General features: G+C 51.6%; 1 pseudogene; it reads right to left on the bottom strand.

Moving 5' to 3' along the window:
• Positions 1-4,381: 4,381 nt before the first annotated feature.
• Positions 4,382-4,500, bottom strand: LOC111738219 (annotated as a pseudogene).
• Between the last annotated feature and the right edge of the window lie 3,177 nt (positions 4,501-7,677).

Below are 7,677 nucleotides of genomic sequence, written 5' to 3'. Positions count from 1 at the left end.
AAGGTCACACAGCACAGCAGTGACCAGAGACAGAGAAGGTGGCGGCCAATTGTGTTTCTAAAGGATAGTGACAAGCTACGGGTCATCCCATCTAACTGCCGCTTGCTGCAGTGCTCTGAGGCCAGATGTCTGAGTTCAAATCTTGCCTCTGCCACTTCTTAAATGTGAGCCTGGAGGAAGTCACTGAACCCCTATCAGCCTGGGTTCTTCGTCTGTCGAATGGGAAAAATAATAGTACTTATCCCACAGGGTTCTTTTTGGGAGCTGCCCAGTCAGTACATATAAAGCATGTGCCTAACACACGGTGGATTCACTAACTTATGTATAGATTATCTGCTCCCAGATGACACGTACCCCTAACGTAGTAACATTATCTGCCTGGGCCTCGATTTCTTCATCTGCCAAATGGACACTTATTGTGTGCCAGGCATTGTGCTAGGCCCCTGTGAGTCAGGATTTCATTTACTGTTAGCAGCAATCCCTGAGGTCATTCCTTTTAGTCTCATTGTCCAGATAAGGAAGCCAAGATGCAGAGAAGTGAATGGATGTGTCTGTAGTTACTTGACTAGTGACAAAGATGCTCCAACTCAAACTCAGACCTGAGATTCCAGCGCGAATGGCCCCCAAGCGTGCCTGCGCCTCCAGGTCGCCCTCCGGGGAATCTTTAGGGCTGATCAACTGGCCTGGGGACTTTGGAGTCTGGGGGCCAGTGCCTGCCTGGAGGCTGGAGCAGCAGGATCTAGCCTCAGGTGGATACCTTTCCCATTCCCCCCTGCAGAGGGAGGCCGGTAGGCCCCAGGTCATGGCGGGAAGGCCATTAGCTGGGCCTGGGGTCCGACTGCTGGTAATGACCCTATTTTCATATGGCAGCAGCTCACCATCTCTCCTCTCTCCCCACCGCGCTCCCGTCTGCTCCCCGGGCCCCCATTCAGGAAGGAGGCAACAGCAGGTTATGTAATGGGGAGTGGGTTATGTAAGGATGTAGCAGGTCCTGGTGGGACTCAGGGAACAGAGCAGTGCCCCCCTCCCCCGGCCCCTGCTCTCAGCCCCCAGCAGAAGTCTCTGGCACAGGGCCAGGCTCCTGTCCTCACACCGCTCAGCTGCCCAACTGGGACTGAGAAATGCAGCCAGGACTGGGGCAGGAGTGGGCAGGGCGAGGTGGCCAGAGCGTCAGGAATCCCAGCCTGGGACCCGGCTCTCTGGTGAACTGGGCAAATCCCTTTCCCTCTCTGGGTCTCAATTTCCCTTTGTGGAAAACTGAGGAGGGGCAGCTTAGGAAATCTCCAGGGGCCCTCCCCTCCCAGTTTCAGGGGTGCTGTTCTCCCACCTTGGAGTGAGAGGTCCGGATTTGTGGATTCTGACTCTCTCTGGGCCCTAATTTGCTTGTCTGTCTAACAGAAAGATAATATCCACTGTCGGCTTCATTGGTGCCAGATGCGCCTGGACTTTTGGGGTTCTGGTGAGTGAGGCCAGGTCATCTCATCCCCTCCTCTTTCCTTTGCTCTCCGATTGAGTCCTCAGAAACCAGCCACAGTGACAATGAAGGCAACTACCATTGATTGGTCAAGCCCTACGCTAAGCCCCTTTTCATGCATCGTCCCGCCTAATTTTCACAAGAGCCCCGTGAAGTATGCACTTTCATCACCTCTAGTTTACAAATAGGGGCTGAGGCTCAAAGAGGGCAAACGGCCTACCAAACTGACGCGAGGGGCCAAGCCAGGATTTGATTCCAGGCTCATCAGACTCGAGAGCCCATGCCACGGTGAGTCTGCGCAGAACTGGACTGGTTCCCTCTGGGGACCAGGGAACTAGGTATGGCCAGATGGTGTAAACAGGCCTGTTCTGTGGTCTAGGCTCTGAGGAATGTCCGTCCCCCTCACTAGCCACCCCCGGGCCTCTCTGGACTCCCCATCCTCTTCGTTCCCTCTGTGCTGCCCACGGTGGCCACGGCGGCATCTGTGAAGTGGGCAGCACAGCCTGCAGGCTGTGTGGGCAGTTGGCACCGAGGGGACATGGGCACTTGTATTTTTAAACCCAGCTCGGGCCGACCTCTGACGTTAGCTCAGATGAGGCCGAGGGGTTTTCTTTGGGTACCGCTGACCCTGAGCGGGAGGGCTGGGGACATCACTGGCCTCAGGAGGCATTCTGCCAATATGTAGGGCTGTTACCAGCTAGGGAGATGCTTAGCACTGGCTGGAGTCTGTGCGCCTCGGACTGCTCCCATGACCCCTGCTCGGACTGCTCCCATGACCCCAGGGAGCTTGAGCAGGGGTCATGGGAGCAGTGGGCAAGTCAGAGGTGAGGAAGTAGGAAAGTAGGGGGAGCAGGAGAGGAGGGAGGAGAGTGGAAGGAAGCAGAGGGGCTGAAGCAGGTTCGAGGGCCCTGAGAAAGCTTAGAGTCCGGCTCACCCACTCTGAGATGGGGAAGCTGAGGTCCTGAGAAGGAAAACATCCGGGTCACATGTGAGTGCAGATCAGGAAGCTGCAGGGGATGGTAGGTCAATAAAAGTTCTTTTATGGGCAGAGGCCAAGTTTCCACTGGGTCTTCTCTGATACCACTGTGATGGAGGGGAGGTGGGGGGGAGAGGTGCTTCCTTATAGCCTGGTGAAGGCGAAACCTGAGCTCCCCATTTGGCCTTTTCTGTTGGGGTTGGGGATGCGGCTATGTTTTTTCCCACGGTGTTTGAATGGAGTTGGGTGGTTATTGTTTAGAAGGTTTCTATGTGCTAGGTTCTTGATTTTTCCTGGTCCTTTGGCTACTGAGAGCAAGCCTTTCTTAGGGCTTTTTTGTCTGCTTCCAATGGCATTTCCAGGTTGATGGCTTCTTCGGCACCCAGTCTGAGATATATAAGAAAAAAAGAAAAGTCAAGGGACACGCCACGGTGTCATCCTTTAGGTCCCTAGCCAGTCTGCCTTCTTCTCTCCACCTTTCAGGATCTGCTTATGTTTGTTTTAGATAAAACGTCCAAGGTTCTTAGCTGTGCGTAGCGGGAGAAATAGCTTGGTTCTCCATAGTGTTTTAAAGAAAAGTAGATCTATTTTTATCTACTTGGTTAGAAAGTACAAAGAGATAAATGTGTTGAATATAATTTGGTATCTGTAAGATGAAGCCGAAAATAAATGTCTGATTGTTTGCAAAGTTTTGGTCCGAGGAGCATGCTATGGTTGGTGCACCGTTGGCTGGCATTAGATTTTGACCAGGAGAGCAAAGCAGCCCCACGCAGCCACTGCTGCACCTGTGATAACGGTGTGATAGGCGATGGTGCGTGGATAGGCTGATTTAGACCTAGAAGAGGACAGTCCTGAGCTAGCACCTAGGGGGAGTACAGACGGCCCTGAGGAAAGTACCCTCACTGGGGTTGGGTTGGGGGAGGTCTAAGTGGGATGGGGGCGGGGGACGAGGGGTGGGGCATTTTGTATAAATGGGTAAATCCACACATGTGTGTGACAGTGTGGAGGAATGCAGGCCTCTGTTTCTTTTGCTGACCTTGCTCAGGTTTCTGAAGGTAATAAGTTGTTGGTTTATCCTGTGCCTAATAGGACTAGGCACATAGTAAATGATCAATAAATATGTGTTGACTGAATGGATGAATGAATGAGCGAGTGAGTGAATGAGTGTTTATCTGTATCATCTCACTTAGTTCACTAGCTGTTGTCACTGACTGGAGGTTCCTTATCGATGGAGAAAAGTTGGAGGCTCACTAACTTGGGGCTCTGGGTAAGTGGCCTATGGGGAACCCTTAAGGCAGCCGTGCATAGAATTTCATACTTAGAGGATTAGCAACCCAAGAGAGAAGAGGAAATCAAGGGGTCAACACTATATACAGTCATTGACCCATCCATTCACCTACCCAACCTCTGTTGGGGCCAGGTGTTGAGGGTTTTCATGCCTAGAGGGGCGGACTCGTGAGAAAGAAGAGGTGAGGAGAGGGTTAACATTTCATCCATTTATCCATCTACCCATCTATCTATCTGCTCATCTACCCATCCATCCATGCATCCATCCTCCCATTCATCCATCCATCCATCCATCCATCCATCCATCCATCCAGGGTTGAGGCCGGATTGTTCACGGTCACTGAACACCAGTCTCAGAACTTTAGACTGAAAACTATCTTTTGTGACAGCTGTCAAGGAAGGGAGGTTAATTTGCATGAACAGCCCAAGTGAATGCTGGGAGCTAATTAGTGCTTAAATGGGGATTGTTTGCAGATCCTGGAGTGAGTGGAGCCTGGGCATTTCAAGAAGAGACCTCTCTAGTTTTATTTTTATTTTATTTTATTTTTTTATTTTTTGGGCAAGGCAATCCTTGGTTGACCTCACAGATTGCAAGGACCTTGTCAGCTTACAATCCTTTATTTTTTAAAATTTTTTATTTTTTATGCCTACAGCACCCGGTCTTCCTAGGTGGTCTCCCATCCAAGTACTAACCAGGCCTGACCCTGCTTAGCTTCTGAGATCAGATGGGATTGAGCTTGTTCAGGGTGGCATGGCCGTAGATGAGGCCTCTCTAGTTTTAAAGAGAGATGGGGACCAGATGAGACACAGCTACTCTCATGAGCAAAACACCTGGATTATATACTTATTAATCAGTTTATGCTAGCTAGAGTATAAGGCAGCAGATGGAATGATCTGAATTGGTTCTTCTCAAAACTTCTTGAAAGGAACAGTACCCAGTTAGGCTTTCTGGCATCTTTGTTGGGTTCAGGCTTGGGTGACAAATACTTTTTGAATGAATAAATAATCTGCGAGGGGGTGACTTTCAAATGCTCCTGCCTTTGAGTAGAGACCACAAGTCGCCTCTGTGTTCCCCCTTTTCCATAAGCTGTGCTTCATTTCTCTTTGTGCTCAGTGTCTGAAACATAGTAGGTGCCAACGATTATAGAATGAGTGGGTAGACAAACAGATCCATCAGTCATGAGTGCCTACTATGTGTCAGAGGCATCGTCCTAGGAGCTGAGGGTGCAACAGGAGACAAGACAAATGCTCTGCCATCACGGATCTGTTTGGTGCTCCCCGTATTTAAAAAACAAAAGCGAGTCATACTTCTCATAGAGGCAGCCAGCAGAGGGGATTCGTGGGAACAAACCCAGTGGCCAGCTTACTATGTGTGCAAAGTTCTTTGAGCTTATGTCCATTCGTGTATTCACACCTGTGCCCTTATGTGTGTCCTTGAGATTTCGCATGTGCCCACGTGCTTGAAGTTGTGTTTTGTGTGTTCTGCACAAGTTCTCACTCTCACATGGGTATTGGCAAGTATGTGGCTGGGTTCTTTTGTGTCCTTGCTCACAAGTATCAGCATAGGTGTGTGTTCGTGCTAACGTACATTGGGTGAATCTAATTTTGTATTGGGTGCTCACTCTGTCCCGTGCATAATTCTGAGCACTTTGCAGCTATTGACAAATTTCATCCTCATAACAGTCCTATGGGGAGGATATCCCCAAGTCACAGATGAGGAAATTGAAGCACAGAGAGGGTACCAAGTTGCCCAAGCATTCCTTCTTGTGACTGCAGAACATGTTTTCTTCCTAAATGTCCTTCATTTTGGGTCCACGTGGCTTAGGTATTGGTCCCCCACCTCCCCCAGGTCTGGGTTGGCCATGGGATCAAGGTGTGGCAAGTCAGTGTTACTGAGAGTGTGGCCTGCAGATGGCAGCATCAAATTCCTGGGCCCCAGGTCCTGAATTAGGAATCTGTGCTTTCACAAGCCCTGCAGGTGGCCCTCGTGCACTTAAGAATCTGGACCTTGAAGCCAACCTGCCTGGCTGGGGGCTGGAATTCCAGCTCGGCACTCGTCAGCTGTGTACAACTTATATAAGCTTTCTGGGCCTCAGCGTTTTCATCCGTGAAATGGAAATAATAGCAGCCCTGACGTTTTTGAGGACCAAATAAGTTAATACACGCAGAGGCATAGAGCAGTCCCTGGCATGTGACTAGCTGCTGGAGGGTTCCCTGTCATGGGACCCAGCCCTGCCCAATGAGCATCAGCCCTGAGACTTCTGCTGGCACCATTAGGAAAAAAGTCTGTTTCTGCTGAGGTGAGAGGTCAGCCTGGAGCTGCTGGTGCCCACACACCACCTCCGAGGGAGAGCGTGCCCGAGAATAAGACAGCGAAGAAGGAAGTAAAGGGGACAGGGGGCCCGGAGGACGTTTTTGGAGTCCCTGGGCCATGTCTTAAGCCACCGGACTCCTCAATTTCATGAGCAAACATGTTTTGTTTGGCTTTAGCCTCTTCAAGTCGGGTTCCTGTCACTCACACATGAAGGACTCCCACGAAGTGTCTAATCTGACCCATTTTTCAAAGAAGACTGAAGAGAGTTCAAGGTCAGTGAGCAGGGGCAGGGCAAGGCTCAGCTTCCTGACTCCCAGTCTGGCACCTCTTCTTGGCTGTCTATTCCCAAAGAGTTGACTCCAAGCCTCACTTCCCAGCTCTCAGTGGTCCCGAGGGCAGCTGAAGCCTGACCCTGCACGTCAAAGGTGTCATTGCATTTCTTTGTAGCCTCCTTGTTTGCCTGGGTGGGAGGGGCAATAGTTCTTCCTCCCGGGGACCGAGCCCCACTGAGTCAGCCTCATCGCCAACCTGGCACATTAGCCATGTGGGGACTTTTTGATAAGGTTCCTTGGCCTTTAAATGTCAAGCAGACCTTTGCTCTGCCAGCTCCCACTCCCTCACTGTAGCTGCTGTGCTGCCCCCCCGCCCCCTCCCCCGACTGGCGGTGCCAAGCAAGGCCCCAAGCCTGAAGATGGGCTGAGGTCACAGGCCGGTGACCTCATGGGAAGTGGTGTGTCCAACTCCTTCCTTCCTTGTTCGAGGCATTTGTAGAGGTGGCAGGTCAGATGCCATTTTCTGTCCCAGCTTCCCCAGCTTGTGCACCTCTGGCTTCTCGCTTCTTTCCCCAGCCTGGCCCGGCTCTCTCTGCCTTCAGCAGTCACTCCTGTGGTTCACCCTTGACCTTGCCCAGCTTCCCCCGTCCTATCCTCGCCCGTCCACTCTCAGCCTTCTCCTATTTCCCCAACTCAATTTCTCACCTCCTCATCTCCCAAATTCCACCAATCTCTTTGTCTCCTAACCTCCCTCAGCTTCTTCCAATCTCCCCAGCCTCCTTCAACTGCCCCTGTCTGACCTCTCCCTATATCCCCCGGCCGCCCCAGTTCACCCCAACTCACCCCAAAGTCTCCATGTCTTTGGGCTTTTTCCTCTTCCCAGGGTTCTCCTCATTTCTTCATTCTCTCTGAATCTCCCTCCATCCTCTCCCTGCCTCAGGCAGCAGCCCCACACCTGTCTCTCCTTCCTCTCTCCCTTTTCTCCAGGTGGCCGGCTGCCAGTTGGAGACCAATGGGGTTGCCATGGGAACCACTGAGCCGCTTAGGAAGCTGCCATAGATCTAATCATGGGCTGTGAGGTTTCAAGGAACAGCTCACTTTTGGGAGGAAGAAGTGCTGACAGCCAATTAGGCTGATGCTGGTGGGTCGGTGAGGGGCCCAGAAGCCATGGAAGATGTCAGCCAAGGCAGGGCCCAGCCTCAGGGCACCTGGAGGCAGGAGGCCAGATCCACCCAGACCACACTGTCTTCTGCCGCACTGGCACTCACAGACCTTCTGGGATTTTCCGAAAGAGAACACCGATGGTCCATTTATTCTCTCCTTCTCCCTCATCACTTGCACTCATTCATTCACT

The sequence above is a fragment of the Pteropus vampyrus genome, unplaced genomic scaffold, assembly GCF_000151845.1.
Source record: "Pteropus vampyrus isolate Shadow unplaced genomic scaffold, Pvam_2.0 Scaffold36, whole genome shotgun sequence".
Taxonomy (NCBI): domain Eukaryota; kingdom Metazoa; phylum Chordata; class Mammalia; order Chiroptera; family Pteropodidae; genus Pteropus; species Pteropus vampyrus.
This window is presented reverse-complemented; position numbering and strand designations above follow the sequence as displayed.